The sequence below is a fragment of the Coloeus monedula genome (assembly GCF_965178545.1).
Source record: "Coloeus monedula genome assembly, chromosome: Z".
Taxonomy (NCBI): domain Eukaryota; kingdom Metazoa; phylum Chordata; class Aves; order Passeriformes; family Corvidae; genus Coloeus; species Coloeus monedula.
The window spans coordinates 17300730-17322604 of NC_138822.1; positions in this window are offsets into that span (position 1 = coordinate 17300730).

The window sequence follows — 21875 nt, forward strand, 5'->3', positions numbered from 1 at the left end:
ACAAGAGACAGCCAGAGTTGCCCCAGGTGGGAGACAACAGGGACAAGGAGCTATCACAAGGAAAAGACTACAATGTCCAGGAGCTAGCCCGGTGGGAAAAAGACAGGAGTGACCAAAAGCTGCCCCAATGGGAAGGAAGTGTCAGCAGCCAGGGGCTGCCCCAATGGGCAGAAGGTGTCAGTGACAAGATGTGGGACAAACCCTTGTACCCAGAGAAGGATGAGGATGCCCAGGAGGGGCCCGCCTCTCCCAGCAGCGTGGGCACCCAGGTGGCAGGAGAGGCAGCCCATGAGCTGCCCAGCGCCTCTCCTGCCCCAGGGAGTCCCACAGAGGACGAGCTGGCAGCCGCTGCTGCTCCAGCTGGAGCTGCTGAGGAGGAGGAGGAGCCTCCCGAGCCTCTGCCTGCCGAGGTGGAAAAGGCACCAGCTTCTCCTGGCCTCACGGAGGAGGTGCCATCGGCAGCGCCAGAGAGCCCAGTCCCTGCTCCACGCAGCCCCCCAGGCTACAGCCAGGCTCTGCTGGACTTGGCGTGGCACATCAGCCATGAGGTGGTGCGAGAGGCTGTGCTTGAGGCCCAGGCATCTGGCCAGCAGCCAGAGGAACAGAGGGACCTGGAGCAAAGCACAGCTGCAGAACTAGAAGCAGCAGCTCCAGAAGAAAAGCAAGAGAGCCCCATCTCTGGCCTGCACAGCCCCTGCTGCACCCCCAGCACCTCGCCCAGCCCACTGGGAGCCCAAGCCCTCAGTGAGCAGCAGGAGGAGGCAGACAGGGGCTCAGTCCTGGCAGAGAAAGAGACTGAGGAGAGGGACTCGGCTGGGGAGCTCGAGCTTTCTCAGTGCAAAGATGAGGAAAACACAGAGCTGTCCCAAGGAGAAACCAACAGACACCAGGAAGGGTCCCAAGGGGAAGCCTGCATTGAGCAGGAGCTATCCCTAGAAAAAGACAGCAATGACCAGGATGTATTCCAAGGGGAAGCCTGCATTGAGCAGGAGCTGTCTCTAGAAGCAGCCAGGATCGACCAGGAAGGGTCCCAAGGGGAAGCCTGCATTGAGCAGGAGCTGCCCCTGGAAGAAGCCAGGATCGACCAGGATGTATTGCAAGGGGAAGCCTGCATTGAGCAGGAGCTGTCCCATGGAGATGTCGGTAGCTACCAAGAAGTGTCTGACTGGGAAGAGTCCATTGGCCAGGAGGTTTCTGAAGAGGAAGACTCCATTGGTCAGGAGGTTTCCAAAGGGAATGGCAAGAGACCTTCAGTTCAGTCCAGCTGGGAAAATGACAGTGACCAAGACCCGATGCAGGACAGCTGGGAACAGAACACTGGGGACAAGCCCTTGCTGCAGGAGGAGGACGAGTGGGATGGAGTGAGCCTCCTCGAGCTCCGTGAAGAAGACAGAGAGCTGGGAGGTTTGGCAGGAGGCAGGCTCCCAGTGCCTGCCCCTCGCGAGGCCTGGGTTGAGCATGGGCCATCTGAGCCGTGCCCCCAAGTGCCGCTCTGTGCCTCGCCTCCCCAGCTGGGAGCCCAGGCCCTCAGGCAGCAGCTGAGTCCCCGCAAGAAACGTCCCTCCCGCCTCGGGCGGGCGCTGCGGATGCTGCGCAGCCTATTCCGCTGCTCCTGCCTGGCGCCACGGCCCGAGGATTAGGGCTGCGGCCGGCGCCAGCCCGGGCCCCCTGGACGGCAGCTGGCTGGCAGCCTGCCCCACATCCTGGGGGAGCCACACGGGCTGCCTTTGCCTGGACATGTCCCTGCAGCCTCAGCAATCCCTGGCTGCTTTGGAGCATCCCAAGCCACTCTCCCCAAGAGCAAATATTACCCATGTGGCCAGCCTCAGACCAGTATCCACACGGGACACTTGGTGCCAGGTGGCTCAGCGGTGAAGGCCAGAGACTCATCAGGGTGGGAAGAGACCTTGAAAGTCATCCAGTCCCACCGTCACCCTGGCATCACCATCATCACCCTGAAACCATGTCCCCAAGTGCCACATCCAGACAAGACTTGAACACTTCCAGAGACAGTGACTCTACCACCTCCCTGAGCAACTTCTTGCAATCGATTCCTGACCACTCTGTCAGGGAAAAGTTGTTTGGAATATTTAATCTGTACCTCCCCTGGTGGAATCCAAGGCCATTTCCTCTCATCCTGAAAGGACTACGTGCTGATCCTTTGGGATTTTATCCATGAGGAATGGGCGCAGACAGGAGGTATTGCTCCCAGGACTCCACTGCATGGCTTCACCAAACAATTCTTCCAAAACAGAGGGAAGTTGGCTTTAAGAAATAGTGGCAGTAGTGAAAAGCAAAACAAAACCAAACCAAACCAAACCAAACCAAACCAAAAAACCCTAAAACCAACACAAAACACAAAAAAAATCCACAAAAAGAAAAATAATAGGAATAGGACTAATAATAATACAAAGAAGATGAAGAAAATGAAGAAATAGTGGTAGTAAATAAGAAAAAGAAGTAAACTTAAGAATAAGAACAAGAAAAAAAGAATAATAAGAAGAATGAGAATAAGAGTGAGAATAAGAGCAAGAATAAGAATAGGATTAAGAATAAGAATAAGAATAGGAAAAAGGAAAAGAAAAAATAATAAGAAAAAGAATAGGAAAAAGCATAAGAATAAGAATAAAAATAAGAATTAAAAAAATAAGAATGAGAATGAGAATGAGAATGAGAATAAGAAGAATAAGAATAAGAATAAGAATAAGAATAAGAATAAGAATAGAAACAAGACAAAGTAAAAAGAATAAATCTAAGACTAAGTTGATGTAGAAGAAGAAAGAGGAGTAAAAGTAAATACTAAGAAGAAGGAGAAGAAGCATGGGGATCAGAAGAAGAAGAAGAAGAGGCTAAAGAAGAAGATTAAATAGTAGGAGTAACAAATTATTATTATTATTAGAACAATTATATCAAGTTAAAATACACATCCACACATCCTCTAGCATCACAGAAAGGTTTAATTTGGGAAGGACCTCAAACCTTTCTATCTCTCTCCTTCACAATTCTTGTTAAATAAAATCCACGTTCAATAAAATCTGTATGTTGTCATCATATGGTCTCATTTGAACCTTAATTTGGGCAGAGGCATCTCTCCCTAATCCAATCCTAACAGTTATTAAATGAGTATCACTCGGCTTCATCTCATTGTTTCACTTCAGTATCACAAATGTATCTCTTCCAGGGAGGGGGCATCCACAAAGCCTCTGGGAGACCTATGCCAATGCCTCACCAGCCTCACAGAAGAGAATGTCTTCCTGCTATTTAATCCATATCTGTTTCAGTTAAAGGCCACTGCCCTTTCTTCTATCATCACTACATATGCCTGTGAAAAGTCTCTCTCCATCATTCTTGTAGGGGGCCCTCTTAGGTACTGGCAAGGGTTCTAAGGTTTCCCTGGGGTCTTCTCTTCCCTAGGCTGAACAACGCTAACACTCCCAACCTGTCTTCAAAGCAGAGGTTCTCCAACGCTCTTAGGAACCCTCAGTCGCTCTCCTCTGAACTCATTCTAACAGGCCCGCATCCCTTATCCTGGGGCCCCCAGACACAGAGGTAGTGGTGCGGGTGAGATTTCAAACAATGGACTAGAGGGCCACAATTACCTCCCTTGACCTGCAGCTCTTTGCTCCTTTCCATGCAGCTCAGCCCACGGGTGGCTTTTTGGGCTGGCAGCACAGATTGTTGGCTCACGCTGAGCTTCTCCTCCATCAGCACCCCCAAGTCCTTCTCCTCAGCCCCTGCCCCACTCAGCTTCCTGTGCCCTGCAAACCCTGTGCTGAGAGGGAGCTCCATGCACTCTCTGTGTCACTGGCGAAGCCATTCAAGAGCCCCAGGGCCAAGGCCAGAGCCCTGATGGACGCTCCTCGTCCCCAGCCTCCACCTGGGCATGGAGCCACTGACCACAGCTCCCCAGCTGCCTCCATCTGGCCAAGTCTTCATGCCCTCCATAGCCCACCCTCCAAAGGCAGGGCTGTGCAGTGTGGGGCTTGAGGTGTCGTGTGGCACTGTGTCCAAAGCCTCACAGGGGCTCTGGGCACATCAGGATTGTCAGAGACTGAAATGTTATGGGTAAGGACTTAAACATTGTTACAAAGGAGTTTTGCCCATTATGGCAAAACTGTATAAAGAGGCTGAGACTCCCCAAGCCCACCTCTCCTTCACCTGACTGCAGCTTTGGGCTGGGACTTAAGCTGCCTAACAGAACTTGAGATAGCATGACGGCGACATTAGTGCTCAGTTACCTCTGGTCTAGGAACAAGGAAACAAGACTAAGGGAGGAGAAGGTAGCCACAAGAAAGCCAAACGCAGAAGCTGTCCTGAAAATCAGCTTGGGCTGGATTCAGCCTGGGGAGGCCATAGCCCACAGGCTCATCTGCTGAGGCCAGGTTTGCACACACTCCCTGTCTTGGTTTGAAAGACAGGTGTCTGCTAAGGAAGGCAGGAGCCTCCCTTGGAATGGCAGATGCAACCCCCCCTTCCCTCCGAGTTATTATAATTTTGAAATCAAGGGGCTTTTAGGCAAAGATGTGGGAAAATAGGAAGAACAGTTCTTTACTATGATAGATCTCTATGTGTATAACCAGTCAAGCAAACAGCAACAATTCTGGCAGTAGCAGCAAACAATCCCAAGCCCAGTGCCAGCCCTCTGGGCTGTCGGGCCCTTTCCCCTGGGGTGCAGTTCCGCTCGCAGCCGGCAGGGGCGCTGGCGGCTCCCGGTGAGCAGGGCAGGTGCGATGGTTCCCCCGCGGCTGCAGGGGGCGCTCCGGAGCGAGCTCGGGGAGCACGCGGCCCTGGTGGCCTGGGATGCCGGGAAGGGATGGGACAAAGGCTTCGCAAAGCCCTGGGCAGCCGATCCCGGTGTCCGGCCGGACCCTGGGCAACAGCAGGCTGGAGCGGCAGGCTGGAGCGGCAGGGACGAGCACAAATCCTGGGTGGCAGGCGAGATGTATCCAAAGCGCGGAGCTGCGGTGGGAGCCCCCCGGAGGTCTGGGCAGGCAGGATGAGCAGGGCTACAAGGTAGCGAAGGCTCAAAGCAATGGTGGGGGCAGGGAAGGCGGGCTTTGGATCCCGGGGTTTCTCTGGCAGAAGGAAAAGCAGCCGAAGAAAGCAGCCTCCCTCTCTGTCCAAACGCCGGGGACCGACTGCCCACACACCCAGGCAAAACAAAAGAGTAGCCAGATGCACCCCACCCCCATCGCCAGCTCTTTTGTTTGATGAAATATGCAGCCATTTGTCCCCCCAGCAACACATATGGGGAAAATTCCTGTAACAGAAAAAAACCCAGCAGAGCTCCTAAAACCCCAACAGTCCCCCACAACCAAGAAGGGAGGAGGAGAGTTTTGGGGCTGTGGCGTGACCTCTGGTCAGAGGCACTGAACACCCATCCTCCCTCCCACAAACTGGCTCAGCTGTAAAACCCCCCACCCTGGGAAGGCCACATCCATGAGAAATTCACATGACGGGCAGCTGAGCAGGTGTCATAATCCATCAAAGACCCCCAAAGCGCTCCCCAGACTCATTGCTGAGGCCTTGCAGCAGAGCATCACACGCCATGCAAAGGGATACAACAGATCCAGAGTCTGTTGCAAGAGACTGTGTCAAACTTGCCCCCCACCAGGGCAGGTACCTGGGCGTTCCCACCTGGCCCAAACGTACGTCAATCCCCCAAACTCCATGTTTCCAGGGAACCCTTACTGCCAAGAAGCCCTGATGGAGAGCATCAGCAGAATGCCATTGGCGTCCTCAGAGTGGTGATGTTTTTAAATCTGTCTCTGTCACTCTCTTTGTCTGCCCCCACCTCTTTTCTATTTCTTTCTCTTTCTCTCTCTTTCTCTCTCTCTCTCTCTCACTTACTGTTCAATAAAACCCATACTACTGACTTTGGCATATGGCCTCATTTGCACCTTAATTCAGGCCAAAGCATTTCTGACAAGTTTAATGACGGGATCATAACAAGGGTCTAGAAGCCCGCAAGCCTGGGGGCTGCTCCATGCCACTTCCAGTGGCTTCAGCTGTCAAAGGGGTGCCAGGTGTGGCCCTTTGTGACACAGGCGCCTTGTGTCAGGGCCCTGGATGATGTGGGACATTGTGGTGCCCAGAGGCCCTTGTGACACGGTAGAGCCCCGCCCTGCCCTGCCAGGGGGTATCCAAGGGGCGCAGAGCCCTGGGGAGCCCAGTCCCGCCAGAGCCGCTCTCGCAGGAGGAAGCAGCTCCCGGGATTCCTGTGCGTCAGACAACGTCAGACGTGAAGGAGGACCACGTGAACCCCAACTCACAGCCCCCCAGCCCCTTGCCCGGCTGGCTGCCAGACCAGGCCCTCAGTGGGCAGTGGCTGGGGGCAGGCAGCAGCTCAGGCCTGCCCCTGTCGGACACTGAGGAGGAGGGGGCCTTTGTCAACATGGACGAAGAGTGGGAATACGACTCGGATCAAGAGCTTTCCCAGTGGGGAGGCCTTAGTGGCCAAGAACTTTGCCTCTGGGAAGAAGTGACAATCCAAGAGTTTTACCAAGGGCAAGAAGTGACGATCCAGGAAGTTTCCCCATGGGGAGTTGTGACACACCAAGAGTTGCATCAGAGGGAGGTAGGTATGAAAGTCCAGTGGGGGGATGGCACACAGCAAGAGCTGTACTACGGGAAAGAAAGCGTGACAGGCCAGGAGCTGTACCCATGGGAGGAAGAGGATGAGCTATGCCAAGAATGGTCCCAGTGGGAAGAAGACCTGACGTGCCAAGAGCTGTCCCAGTGGGAAGGGGAGGGAGAGCAGGAGCTGTCTCCTTTGGAAGAAGATGTGCAAGGCCACCTGCACATGTACCAATGGGAAGGAGACAAGAGACAGCCAGAGTTGCCCCAGGTGGGAGACAACAGGGACAAGGAGCTATCACAAGGAAAAGACTACAATGTCCAGGAGCTAGCCCGGTGGGAAAAAGACAGGAGTGACCAAAAGCTGCCCCAATGGGAAGGAAGTGTCAGCAGCCAGGGGCTGCCCCAATGGGCAGAAGGTGTCAGTGACAAGATGTGGGACAAACCCTTGTACCCAGAGAAGGATGAGGATGCCCAGGAGGGGCCCGCCTCTCCCAGCAGCGTGGGCACCCAGGTGGCAGGAGAGGCAGCCCATGAGCTGCCCAGCGCCTCTCCTGCCCCAGGGAGTCCCACAGAGGACGAGCTGGCAGCCGCTGCTGCTCCAGCTGGAGCTGCTGAGGAGGAGGAGGAGCCTCCCGAGCCTCTGCCTGCCGAGGTGGAAAAGGCACCAGCTTCTCCTGGCCTCACGGAGGAGGTGCCATCGGCAGCGCCAGAGAGCCCAGTCCCTGCTCCACGCAGCCCCCCAGGCTACAGCCAGGCTCTGCTGGACTTGGCGTGGCACATCAGCCATGAGGTGGTGCGAGAGGCTGTGCTTGAGGCCCAGGCATCTGGCCAGCAGCCAGAGGAACAGAGGGACCTGGAGCAAAGCACAGCTGCAGAACTAGAAGCAGCAGCTCCAGAAGAAAAGCAAGAGAGCCCCATCTCTGGCCTGCACAGCCCCTGCTGCACCCCCAGCGCCTCGCCCAGCCCACTGGGAGCCCAAGCCCTCAGTGAGCAGCAGGAGGAGGCAGACAGGGGCTCAGTCCTGGCAGAGAAAGAGACTGAGGAGAGGGACTCGGCTGGGGAGCTCGAGCTTTCTCAGTGCAAAGATGAGGAAAACACAGAGCTGTCCCAAGGAGAAACCAACAGACACCAGGAAGGGTCCCAAGGGGAAGCCTGCATTGAGCAGGAGCTATCCCTAGAAAAAGACAGCAATGACCAGGATGTATTCCAAGGGGAAGCCTGCATTGAGCAGGAGCTGTCTCTAGAAGCAGCCAGGATCGACCAGGAAGGGTCCCAAGGGGAAGCCTGCATTGAGCAGGAGCTGCCCCTGGAAGAAGCCAGGATCGACCAGGATGTATTGCAAGGGGAAGCCTGCATTGAGCAGGAGCTGTCCCATGGAGATGTCGGTAGCTACCAAGAAGTGTCTGACTGGGAAGAGTCCATTGGCCAGGAGGTTTCTGAAGAGGAAGACTCCATTGGTCAGGAGGTTTCCAAAGGGAATGGCAAGAGACCTTCAGTTCAGTCCAGCTGGGAAAATGACAGTGACCAAGACCCGATGCAGGACAGCTGGGAACAGAACACTGGGGACAAGCCCTTGCTGCAGGAGGAGGACGAGTGGGATGGAGTGAGCCTCCTCGAGCTCCGTGAAGAAGACAGAGAGCTGGGAGGTTTGGCAGGAGGCAGGCTCCCAGTGCCTGCCCCTTGCGAGGCCTGGGTTGAGCATGGGCCATCTGAGCCGTGCCCCCAAGCGCCGCTCTGTGCCTCGCCTCCCCAGCTGGGAGCCCAGGCCCTCAGGCAGCAGCTGAGTCCCCGCAAGAAACGTCCCTCCCGCCTCGGGCGGGCGCTGCGGATGCTGCGCAGCCTATTCCGCTGCTCCTGCCTGGCGCCACGGCCCGAGGATTAGGGCTGCGGCCGGCGCCAGCCCGGGCCCCCTGGACGGCAGCTGGCTGGCAGCCTGCCCCACATCCTGGGGGAGCCACACGGGCTGCCTTTGCCTGGACATGTCCCTGCAGCCTCAGCAATCCCTGGCTGCTTTGGAGCATCCCAAACCACTCTCCCCAAGAGCAAATATTACCCATGTGGCCAGCCTCAGACCAGTATCCACACGGGACACTTGGTGCCAGGTGGCTCAGCGGTGAAGGCCAGACACTCATCAGGGTGGGAAGAGACCTTGAAAGTCATCCAGTCCCACCGTCACCCTGGCATCACCATCATCACCCTGAAACCATGTCCCCAAGTGCCACATCCAGACAAGACTTGAACACTTCCAGAGACAGTGACTCTACCACCTCCCTGAGCAACTTCTTGCAATCGATTCCTGACCACTCTGTCAGGGAAAAGTTGTTTGGAATATTTAATCTGTACCTCCCCTGGTGGAATCCAAGGCCATTTCCTCTCATCCTGAAAGGACTACGTGCTGATCCTTTGGGATTTTATCCATGAGGAATGGGCGCAGACAGGAGGTATTGCTCCCAGGACTCCACTGCATGGCTTCACCAAACAATTCTTCCAAAACAGAGGGAAGTTGGCTTTAAGAAATAGTGGCAGTAGTGAAAAGCAAAACAAAACCAAACCAAACCAAACCAAACCAAACCAAAAAACCCTAAAACCAACACAAAACACAAAAAAAATCCACAAAAAGAAAAATAATAGGAATAGGACTAATAATAATACAAAGAAGATGAAGAAAATGAAGAAATAGTGGTAGTAAATAAGAAAAAGAAGTAAACTTAAGAATAAGAACAAGAAAAAAAGAATAATAAGAAGAATGAGAATAAGAGTGAGAATAAGAGCAAGAATAAGAATAGGATTAAGAATAAGAATAAGAATAGGAAAAAGGAAAAGAAAAAATAATAAGAAAAAGAATAGGAAAAAGCATAAGAATAAGAATAAAAATAAGAATTAAAAAAATAAGAATGAGAATGAGAATGAGAATGAGAATAAGAAGAATAAGAATAAGAATAAGAATAAGAATAAGAATAAGAATAAGAATAAGAATAAGAATAGAAACAAGACAAAGTAAAAAGAATAAATCTAAGACTAAGTTGATGTAGAAGAAGAAAGAGGAGTAAAAGTAAATACTAAGAAGAAGGAGAAGAAGCATGGGGATCAGAAGAAGAAGAAGAAGAGGCTAAAGAAGAAGATTAAATAGTAGGAGTAACAAATTATTATTATTATTAGAACAATTATATCAAGTTAAAATACACATCCACACATCCTCTAGCATCACAGAAAGGTTTAATTTGGGAAGGACCTCAAACCTTTCTATCTCTCTCCTTCACAATTCTTGTTAAATAAAATCCACGTTCAATAAAATCTGTATGTTGTCATCATATGGTCTCATTTGAACCTTAATTTGGGCAGAGGCATCTCTCCCTAATCCAATCCTAACAGTTATTAAATGAGTATCACTCGGCTTCATCTCATTGTTTCACTTCAGTATCACAAATGTATCTCTTCCAGGGAGGGGGCATCCACAAAGCCTCTGGGAGACCTATGCCAATGCCTCACCAGCCTCACAGAAGAGAATGTCTTCCTGCTATTTAATCCATATCTGTTTCAGTTAAAGGCCACTGCCCTTTCTTCTATCATCACTACATATGCCTGTGAAAAGTCTCTCTCCATCATTCTTGTAGGGGGCCCTCTTAGGTACTGGCAAGGGTTCTAAGGTTTCCCTGGGGTCTTCTCTTCCCTAGGCTGAACAACGCTAACACTCCCAACCTGTCTTCAAAGCAGAGGTTCTCCAACGCTCTTAGGAACCCTCAGTGGCTCTCCTCTGAACTCATTCTAACAGGCCCGCATCCCTTATCCTGGGGCCCCCAGACACAGAGGTAGTGGTGCGGGTGAGATTTCAAACAATGGACTAGAGGGCCACAATTACCTCCCTTGACCTGCAGCTCTTTGCTCCTTTCCATGCAGCTCAGCCCACGGGTGGCTTTTTGGGCTGGCAGCACAGATTGTTGGCTCACGCTGAGCTTCTCCTCCATCAGCACCCCCAAGTCCTTCTCCTCAGCCCCTGCCCCACTCAGCTTCCTGTGCCCTGCAAACCCTGTGCTGAGAGGGAGCTCCATGCACTCTCTGTGTCACTGGCGAAGCCATTCAAGAGCCCCAGGGCCAAGGCCAGAGCCCTGATGGACGCTCCTCGTCCCCAGCCTCCACCTGGGCATGGAGCCACTGACCACAGCTCCCCAGCTGCCTCCATCTGGCCAATTCTTCATGCCCTGCATAGCCCACCCTCCAAAGGCAGGGCTGTGCAGTGTGGGGCTTGAGGTGTCGTGTGGCACTGTGTCCAAAGCCTCACAGGGGCTCTGGGCACATCAGGATTGTCAGAGACTGAAATGTTATGGGTAAGGACTTAAACATTGTTACAAAGGAGTTTTGCCCATTATGGCAAAACTGTATAAAGAGGCTGAGACTCCCCAAGCCCACCTCTCCTTCACCTGACTGCAGCTTTGGGCTGGGACTTAAGCTGCCTAACAGAACTTGAGATAGCATGACGGCGACATTAGTGCTCAGTTACCTCTGGTCTAGGAACAAGGAAACAAGACTAAGGGAGGAGAAGGTAGCCACAAGAAAGCCAAACGCAGAAGCTGTCCTGAAAATCAGCTTGGGCTGGATTCAGCCTGGGGAGGCCATAGCCCACAGGCTCATCTGCTGAGGCCAGGTTTGCACACACTCCCTGTCTTGGTTTGAAAGACAGGTGTCTGCTAAGGAAGGCAGGAGCCTCCCTTGGAATGGCAGATGCAACCCCCCCTTCCCTCCGAGTTATTATAATTTTGAAATCAAGGGGCTTTTAGGCAAAGATGTGGGAAAATAGGAAGAACAGTTCTTTACTATGATAGATCTCTATGTGTATAACCAGTCAAGCAAACAGCAACAATTCTGGCAGTAGCAGCAAACAATCCCAAGCCCAGTGCCAGCCCTCTGGGCTGTCGGGCCCTTTCCCCTGGGGTGCAGTTCCGCTCGCAGCCGGCAGGGGCGCTGGCGGCTCCCGGTGAGCAGGGCAGGTGCGATGGTTCCCCCGCGGCTGCAGGGGGCGCTCCGGAGCGAGCTCGGGGAGCACGCGGCCCTGGTGGCCTGGGATGCCGGGAAGGGATGGGACAAAGGCTTCGCAAAGCCCTGGGCAGCCGATCCCGGTGTCCGGCCGGACCCTGGGCAACAGCAGGCTGGAGCGGCAGGCTGGAGCGGCAGGGACGAGCACAAATCCTGGGTGGCAGGCGAGATGTATCCAAAGCGCGGAGCTGCGGTGGGAGCCCCCCGGAGGTCTGGGCAGGCAGGATGAGCAGGGCTACAAGGTAGCGAAGGCTCAAAGCAATGGTGGGGGCAGGGAAGGCGGGCTTTGGATCCCGGGGTTTCTCTGGCAGAAGGAAAAGCAGCCGAAGAAAGCAGCCTCCCTCTCTGTCCAAACGCCGGGGACCGACTGCCCACACACCCAGGCAAAACAAAAGAGTAGCCAGATGCACCCCACCCCCATCGCCAGCTCTTTTGTTTGATGAAATATGCAGCCATTTGTCCCCCCAGCAACACATATGGGGAAAATTCCTGTAACAGAAAAAAACCCAGCAGAGCTCCTAAAACCCCAACAGTCCCCCACAACCAAGAAGGGAGGAGGAGAGTTTTGGGGCTGTGGCGTGACCTCTGGTCAGAGGCACTGAACACCCATCCTCCCTCCCACAAACTGGCTCAGCTGTAAAACCCCCCACCCTGGGAAGGCCACATCCATGAGAAATTCACATGACGGGCAGCTGAGCAGGTGTCATAATCCATCAAAGACCCCCAAAGCGCTCCCCAGACTCATTGCTGAGGCCTTGCAGCAGAGCATCACACGCGATGCAAAGGGATACAACAGATCCAGAGTCTGTTGCAAGAGACTGTGTCAAACTTGCCCCCCACCAGGGCAGGTACCTGGGCGTTCCCACCTGGCCCAAACGTACGTCAATCCCCCAAACTCCATGTTTCCAGGGAACCCTTACTGCCAAGAAGCCCTGATGGAGAGCATCAGCAGAATGCCATTGGCGTCCTCAGAGTGGTGATGTTTTTAAATCTGTCTCTGTCACTCTCTTTGTCTGCCCCCACCTCTTTTCTATTTCTTTCTCTTTCTCTCTCTTTCTCTCTCTCTCTCTCTCACTTACTGTTCAATAAAACCCATACTACTGACTTTGGCATATGGCCTCATTTGCACCTTAATTCAGGCCAAAGCATTTCTGACAAGTTTAATGACGGGATCATAACAAGGGTCTAGAAGCCCGCAAGCCTGGGGGCTGCTCCATGCCACTTCCAGTGGCTTCAGCTGTCAAAGGGGTGCCAGGTGTGGCCCTTTGTGACACAGGCGCCTTGTGTCAGGGCCCTGGATGATGTGGGACATTGTGGTGCCCAGAGGCCCTTGTGACACGGTAGAGCCCCGCCCTGCCCTGCCAGGGGGTATCCAAGGGGCGCAGAGCCCTGGGGAGCCCAGTCCCGCCAGAGCCGCTCTCGCAGGAGGAAGCAGCTCCCGGGATTCCTGTGCGTCAGACAACGTCAGACGTGAAGGAGGACCACGTGAACCCCAACTCACAGCCCCCCAGCCCCTTGCCCGGCTGGCTGCCAGACCAGGCCCTCAGTGGGCAGTGGCTGGGGGCAGGCAGCAGCTCAGGCCTGCCCCTGTCGGACACTGAGGAGGAGGGGGCCTTTGTCAACATGGACGAAGAGTGGGAATACGACTCGGATCAAGAGCTTTCCCAGTGGGGAGGCCTTAGTGGCCAAGAACTTTGCCTCTGGGAAGAAGTGACAATCCAAGAGTTTTACCAAGGGCAAGAAGTGACGATCCAGGAAGTTTCCCCATGGGGAGTTGTGACACACCAAGAGTTGCATCAGAGGGAGGTAGGTATGAAAGTCCAGTGGGGGGATGGCACACAGCAAGAGCTGTACTACGGGAAAGAAAGCGTGACAGGCCAGGAGCTGTACCCATGGGAGGAAGAGGATGAGCTATGCCAAGAATGGTCCCAGTGGGAAGAAGACCTGACGTGCCAAGAGCTGTCCCAGTGGGAAGGGGAGGGAGAGCAGGAGCTGTCTCCTTTGGAAGAAGATGTGCAAGGCCACCTGCACATGTACCAATGGGAAGGAGACAAGAGACAGCCAGAGTTGCCCCAGGTGGGAGACAACAGGGACAAGGAGCTATCACAAGGAAAAGACTACAATGTCCAGGAGCTAGCCCGGTGGGAAAAAGACAGGAGTGACCAAAAGCTGCCCCAATGGGAAGGAAGTGTCAGCAGCCAGGGGCTGCCCCAATGGGCAGAAGGTGTCAGTGACAAGATGTGGGACAAACCCTTGTACCCAGAGAAGGATGAGGATGCCCAGGAGGGGCCCGCCTCTCCCAGCAGCGTGGGCACCCAGGTGGCAGGAGAGGCAGCCCATGAGCTGCCCAGCGCCTCTCCTGCCCCAGGGAGTCCCACAGAGGACGAGCTGGCAGCCGCTGCTGCTCCAGCTGGAGCTGCTGAGGAGGAGGAGGAGCCTCCCGAGCCTCTGCCTGCCGAGGTGGAAAAGGCACCAGCTTCTCCTGGCCTCACGGAGGAGGTGCCATCGGCAGCGCCAGAGAGCCCAGTCCCTGCTCCACGCAGCCCCCCAGGCTACAGCCAGGCTCTGCTGGACTTGGCGTGGCACATCAGCCATGAGGTGGTGCGAGAGGCTGTGCTTGAGGCCCAGGCATCTGGCCAGCAGCCAGAGGAACAGAGGGACCTGGAGCAAAGCACAGCTGCAGAACTAGAAGCAGCAGCTCCAGAAGAAAAGCAAGAGAGCCCCATCTCTGGCCTGCACAGCCCCTGCTGCACCCCCAGCACCTCGCCCAGCCCACTGGGAGCCCAAGCCCTCAGTGAGCAGCAGGAGGAGGCAGACAGGGGCTCAGTCCTGGCAGAGAAAGAGACTGAGGAGAGGGACTCGGCTGGGGAGCTCGAGCTTTCTCAGTGCAAAGATGAGGAAAACACAGAGCTGTCCCAAGGAGAAACCAACAGACACCAGGAAGGGTCCCAAGGGGAAGCCTGCATTGAGCAGGAGCTATCCCTAGAAAAAGACAGCAATGACCAGGATGTATTCCAAGGGGAAGCCTGCATTGAGCAGGAGCTGTCTCTAGAAGCAGCCAGGATCGACCAGGAAGGGTCCCAAGGGGAAGCCTGCATTGAGCAGGAGCTGCCCCTGGAAGAAGCCAGGATCGACCAGGATGTATTGCAAGGGGAAGCCTGCATTGAGCAGGAGCTGTCCCATGGAGATGTCGGTAGCTACCAAGAAGTGTCTGACTGGGAAGAGTCCATTGGCCAGGAGGTTTCTGAAGAGGAAGACTCCATTGGTCAGGAGGTTTCCAAAGGGAATGGCAAGAGACCTTCAGTTCAGTCCAGCTGGGAAAATGACAGTGACCAAGACCCGATGCAGGACAGCTGGGAACAGAACACTGGGGACAAGCCCTTGCTGCAGGAGGAGGACGAGTGGGATGGAGTGAGCCTCCTCGAGCTCCGTGAAGAAGACAGAGAGCTGGGAGGTTTGGCAGGAGGCAGGCTCCCAGTGCCTGCCCCTCGCGAGGCCTGGGTTGAGCATGGGCCATCTGAGCCGTGCCCCCAAGCGCCGCTCTGTGCCTCGCCTCCCCAGCTGGGAGCCCAGGCCCTCAGGCAGCAGCTGAGTCCCCGCAAGAAACGTCCCTCCCGCCTCGGGCGGGCGCTGCGGATGCTGCGCAGCCTATTCCGCTGCTCCTGCCTGGCGCCACGGCCCGAGGATTAGGGCTGCGGCCGGCGCCAGCCCGGGCCCCCTGGACGGCAGCTGGCTGGCAGCCTGCCCCACATCCTGGGGGAGCCACACGGGCTGCCTTTGCCTGGACATGTCCCTGCAGCCTCAGCAATCCCTGGCTGCTTTGGAGCATCCCAAACCACTCTCCCCAAGAGCAAATATTACCCATGTGGCCAGCCTCAGACCAGTATCCACACGGGACACTTGGTGCCAGGTGGCTCAGCGGTGAAGGCCAGACACTCATCAGGGTGGGAAGAGACCTTGAAAGTCATCCAGTCCCACCGTCACCCTGGCATCACCATCATCACCCTGAAACCATGTCCCCAAGTGCCACATCCAGACAAGACTTGAACACTTCCAGAGACAGTGACTCTACCACCTCCCTGAGCAACTTCTTGCAATCGATTCCTGACCACTCTGTCAGGGAAAAGTTGTTTGGAATATTTAATCTGTACCTCCCCTGGTGGAATCCAAGGCCATTTCCTCTCATCCTGAAAGGACTACGTGCTGATCCTTTGGGATTTTATCCATGAGGAATGGGCGCAGACAGGAGGTATTGCTCCCAGGACTCCACTGCATGGCTTCACCAAACAATTCTTCCAAAACAGAGGGAAGTTGGCTTTAAGAAATAGTGGCAGTAGTGAAAAGCAAAACCAAACCAAACCAAACCAAACCAAACCAAACCAAAAAACCCTAAAACCAACACAAAACACAAAAAAATCCACAAAAAGAAAAATAATAGGAATAGGACTAATAATAATACAAAGAAGATGAAGAAAATGAAGAAATAGTGGTAGTAAATAAGAAAAAGAAGTAAACTTAAGAATAAGAACAAGAAAAAAAGAATAATAAGAAGAATGAGAATAAGAGTGAGAATAAGAGCAAGAATAAGAATAGGATTAAGAATAAGAATAAGAATAGGAAAAAGGAAAAGAAAAAATAATAAGAAAAAGAATAGGAAAAAGCATAAGAATAAGAATAAAAATAAGAATTAAAAAAATAAGAATGAGAATGAGAATGAGAATGAGAATAAGAAGAATAAGAATAAGAATAAGAATAAGAATAAGAATAAGAATAAGAATAGAAACAAGACAAAGTAAAAAGAATAAATCTAAGACTAAGTTGATGTAGAAGAAGAAAGAGGAGTAAAAGTAAATACTAAGAAGAAGGAGAAGAAGCATGGGGATCAGAAGAAGAAGAAGAAGAGGCTAAAGAAGAAGATTAAATAGTAGGAGTAACAAATTATTATTATTATTAGAACAATTATATCAAGTTAAAATACACATCCACACATCCTCTAGCATCACAGAAAGGTTTAATTTGGGAAGGACCTCAAACCTTTCTATCTCTCTCCTTCACAATTCTTGTTAAATAAAATCCACGTTCAATAAAATCTGTATGTTGTCATCATATGGTCTCATTTGAACCTTAATTTGGGCAGAGGCATCTCTCCCTAATCCAATCCTAACAGTTATTAAATGAGTATCACTCGGCTTCATCTCATTGTTTCACTTCAGTATCACAAATGTATCTCTTCCAGGGAGGGGGCATCCACAAAGCCTCTGGGAGACCTATGCCAATGCCTCACCAGCCTCACAGAAGAGAATGTCTTCCTGCTATTTAATCCATATCTGTTTCAGTTAAAGGCCACTGCCCTTTCTTCTATCATCACTACATATGCCTGTGAAAAGTCTCTCTCCATCATTCTTGTAGGGGGCCCTCTTAGGTACTGGCAAGGGTTCTAAGGTTTCCCTGGGGTCTTCTCTTCCCTAGGCTGAACAACGCTAACACTCCCAACCTGTCTTCAAAGCAGAGGTTCTCCAACGCTCTTAGGAACCCTCAGTGGCTCTCCTCTGAACTCATTCTAACAGGCCCGCATCCCTTATCCTGGGGCCCCCAGACACAGAGGTAGTGGTGCGGGTGAGATTTCAAACAATGGACTAGAGGGCCACAATTACCTCCCTTGACCTGCAGCTCTTTGCTCCTTTCCATGCAGCTCAGCCCACGGGTGGCTTTTTGGGCTGGCAGCACAGATTGTTGGCTCACGCTGAGCTTCTCCTCCATCAGCACCCCCAAGTCCTTCTCCTCAGCCCCTGCCCCACTCAGCTTCCTGTGCCCTGCAAACCCTGTGCTGAGAGGGAGCTCCATGCACTCTCTGTGTCACTGGCGAAGCCATTCAAGAGCCCCAGGGCCAAGGCCAGAGCCCTGATGGACGCTCCTCGTCCCCAGCCTCCACCTGGGCATGGAGCCACTGACCACAGCTCCCCAGCTGCCTCCATCTGGCCAAGTCTTCATGCCCTGCATAGCCCACCCTCCAAAGGCAGGGCTGTGCAGTGTGGGGCTTGAGGTGTCGTGTGGCACTGTGTCCAAAGCCTCACAGGGGCTCTGGGCACATCAGGATTGTCAGAGACTGAAATGTTATGGGTAAGGACTTAAACATTGTTACAAAGGAGTTTTGCCCATTATGGCAAAACTGTATAAAGAGGCTGAGACTCCCCAAGCCCACCTCTCCTTCACCTGACTGCAGCTTTGGGCTGGGACTTAAGCTGCCTAACAGAACTTGAGATAGCATGACGGCGACATTAGTGCTCAGTTACCTCTGGTCTAGGAACAAGGAAACAAGACTAAGGGAGGAGAAGGTAGCCACAAGAAAGCCAAACGCAGAAGCTGTCCTGAAAATCAGCTTGGGCTGGATTCAGCCTGGGGAGGCCATAGCCCACAGGCTCATCTGCTGAGGCCAGGTTTGCACACACTCCCTGTCTTGGTTTGAAAGACAGGTGTCTGCTAAGGAAGGCAGGAGCCTCCCTTGGAATGGCAGATGCAACCCCCCCTTCCCTCCGAGTTATTATAATTTTGAAATCAAGGGGCTTTTAGGCAAAGATGTGGGAAAATAGGAAGAACAGTTCTTTACTATGATAGATCTCTATGTGTATAACCAGTCAAGCAAACAGCAACAATTCTGGCAGTAGCAGCAAACAATCCCAAGCCCAGTGCCAGCCCTCTGGGCTGTCGGGCCCTTTCCCCTGGGGTGCAGTTCCGCTCGCAGCCGGCAGGGGCGCTGGCGGCTCCCGGTGAGCAGGGCAGGTGCGATGGTTCCCCCGCGGCTGCAGGGGGCGCTCCGGAGCGAGCTCGGGGAGCACGCGGCCCTGGTGGCCTGGGATGCCGGGAAGGGATGGGACAAAGGCTTCGCAAAGCCCTGGGCAGCCGATCCCGGTGTCCGGCCGGACCCTGGGCAACAGCAGGCTGGAGCGGCAGGCTGGAGCGGCAGGGACGAGCACAAATCCTGGGTGGCAGGCGAGATGTATCCAAAGCGCGGAGCTGCGGTGGGAGCCCCCCGGAGGTCTGGGCAGGCAGGATGAGCAGGGCTACAAGGTAGCGAAGGCTCAAAGCAATGGTGGGGGCAGGGAAGGCGGGCTTTGGATCCCGGGGTTTCTCTGGCAGAAGGAAAAGCAGCCGAAGAAAGCAGCCTCCCTCTCTGTCCAAACGCCGGGGACCGACTGCCCACACACCCAGGCAAAACAAAAGAGTAGCCAGATGCACCCCACCCCCATCGCCAGCTCTTTTGTTTGATGAAATATGCAGCCATTTGTCCCCCCAGCAACACATATGGGGAAAATTCCTGTAACAGAAAAAAACCCAGCAGAGCTCCTAAAACCCCAACAGTCCCCCACAACCAAGAAGGGAGGAGGAGAGTTTTGGGGCTGTGGCGTGACCTCTGGTCAGAGGCACTGAACACCCATCCTCCCTCCCACAAACTGGCTCAGCTGTAAAACCCCCCACCCTGGGAAGGCCACATCCATGAGAAATTCACATGACGGGCAGCTGAGCAGGTGTCATAATCCATCAAAGACCCCCAAAGCGCTCCCCAGACTCATTGCTGAGGCCTTGCAGCAGAGCATCACACGCGATGCAAAGGGATACAACAGATCCAGAGTCTGTTGCAAGAGACTGTGTCAAACTTGCCCCCCACCAGGGCAGGTACCTGGGCGTTCCCACCTGGCCCAAACGTACGTCAATCCCCCAAACTCCATGTTTCCAGGGAACCCTTACCGCCAAGAAGCCCTGATGGAGAGCATCAGCAGAATGCCATTGGCGTCCTCAGAGTGGTGATGTTTTTAAATCTGTCTCTGTCACTCTCTTTGTCTGCCCCCACCTCTTTTCTATTTCTTTCTCTTTCTCTCTCTTTCTCTCTCTCTCTCTCTCACTTACTGTTCAATAAAACCCATACTACTGACTTTGGCATATGGCCTCATTTGCACCTTAATTCAGGCCAAAGCATTTCTGACAAGTTTAATGACGGGATCATAACAAGGGTCTAGAAGCCCGCAAGCCTGGGGGCTGCTCCATGCCACTTCCAGTGGCTTCAGCTGTCAAAGGGGTGCCAGGTGTGGCCCTTTGTGACACAGGCGCCTTGTGTCAGGGCCCTGGATGATGTGGGACATTGTGGTGCCCAGAGGCCCTTGTGACACGGTAGAGCCCCGCCCTGCCCTGCCAGGGGGTATCCAAGGGGCGCAGAGCCCTGGGGAGCCCAGTCCCGCCAGAGCCGCTCTCGCAGGAGGAAGCAGCTCCCGGGATTCCTGTGCGTCAGACAGCGTCAGACGTGAAGGAGGACCACGTGAACCCCAACTCACAGCCCCCCAGCCCCTTGCCCGGCTGGCTGCCAGACCAGGCCCTCAGTGGGCAGTGGCTGGGGGCAGGCAGCAGCTCAGGCCTGCCCCTGTCGGACACTGAGGAGGAGGGGGCCTTTGTCAACATGGACGAAGAGTGGGAATACGACTCGGATCAAGAGCTTTCCCAGTGGGGAGGCCTTAGTGGCCAAGAACTTTGCCTCTGGGAAGAAGTGACAATCCAAGAGTTTTACCAAGGGCAAGAAGTGACGATCCAGGAAGTTTCCCCATGGGGAGTTGTGACACACCAAGAGTTGCATCAGAGGGAGGTAGGTATGAAAGTCCAGTGGGGGGATGGCACACAGCAAGAGCTGTACTACGGGAAAGAAAGCGTGACAGGCCAGGAGCTGTACCCATGGGAGGAAGAGGATGAGCTATGCCAAGAATGGTCCCAGTGGGAAGAAGACCTGACGTGCCAAGAGCTGTCCCAGTGGGAAGGGGAGGGAGAGCAGGAGCTGTCTCCTTTGGAAGAAGATGTGCAAGGCCACCTGCACATGTACCAATGGGAAGGAGACAAGAGACAGCCAGAGTTGCCCCAGGTGGGAGACAACAGGGACAAGGAGCTATCACAAGGAAAAGACTACAATGTCCAGGAGCTAGCCCGGTGGGAAAAAGACAGGAGTGACCAAAAGCTGCCCCAATGGGAAGGAAGTGTCAGCAGCCAGGGGCTGCCCCAATGGGCAGAAGGTGTCAGTGACAAGATGTGGGACAAACCCTTGTACCCAGAGAAGGATGAGGATGCCCAGGAGGGGCCCGCCTCTCCCAGCAGCGTGGGCACCCAGGTGGCAGGAGAGGCAGCCCATGAGCTGCCCAGCGCCTCTCCTGCCCCAGGGAGTCCCACAGAGGACGAGCTGGCAGCCGCTGCTGCTCCAGCTGGAGCTGCTGAGGAGGAGGAGGAGCCTCCCGAGCCTCTGCCTGCCGAGGTGGAAAAGGCACCAGCTTCTCCTGGCCTCACGGAGGAGGTGCCATCGGCAGCGCCAGAGAGCCCAGTCCCTGCTCCACGCAGCCCCCCAGGCTACAGCCAGGCTCTGCTGGACTTGGCGTGGCACATCAGCCATGAGGTGGTGCGAGAGGCTGTGCTTGAGGCCCAGGCATCTGGCCAGCAGCCAGAGGAACAGAGGGACCTGGAGCAAAGCACAGCTGCAGAACTAGAAGCAGCAGCTCCAGAAGAAAAGCAAGAGAGCCCCATCTCTGGCCTGCACAGCCCCTGCTGCACCCCCAGCACCTCGCCCAGCCCACTGGGAGCCCAAGCCCTCAGTGAGCAGCAGGAGGAGGCAGACAGGGGCTCAGTCCTGGCAGAGAAAGAGACTGAGGAGAGGGACTCGGCTGGGGAGCTCGAGCTTTCTCAGTGCAAAGATGAGGAAAACACAGAGCTGTCCCAAGGAGAAACCAACAGACACCAGGAAGGGTCCCAAGGGGAAGCCTGCATTGAGCAGGAGCTATCCCTAGAAAAAGACAGCAATGACCAGGATGTATTCCAAGGGGAAGCCTGCATTGAGCAGGAGCTGTCTCTAGAAGCAGCCAGGATCGACCAGGAAGGGTCCCAAGGGGAAGCCTGCATTGAGCAGGAGCTGCCCCTGGAAGAAGCCAGGATCGACCAGGATGTATTGCAAGGGGAAGCCTGCATTGAGCAGGAGCTGTCCCATGGAGATGTCGGTAGCTACCAAGAAGTGTCTGACTGGGAAGAGTCCATTGGCCAGGAGGTTTCTGAAGAGGAAGACTCCATTGGTCAGGAGGTTTCCAAAGGGAATGGCAAGAGACCTTCAGTTCAGTCCAGCTGGGAAAATGACAGTGACCAAGACCCGATGCAGGACAGCTGGGAACAGAACACTGGGGACAAGCCCTTGCTGCAGGAGGAGGACGAGTGGGATGGAGTGAGCCTCCTCGAGCTCCGTGAAGAAG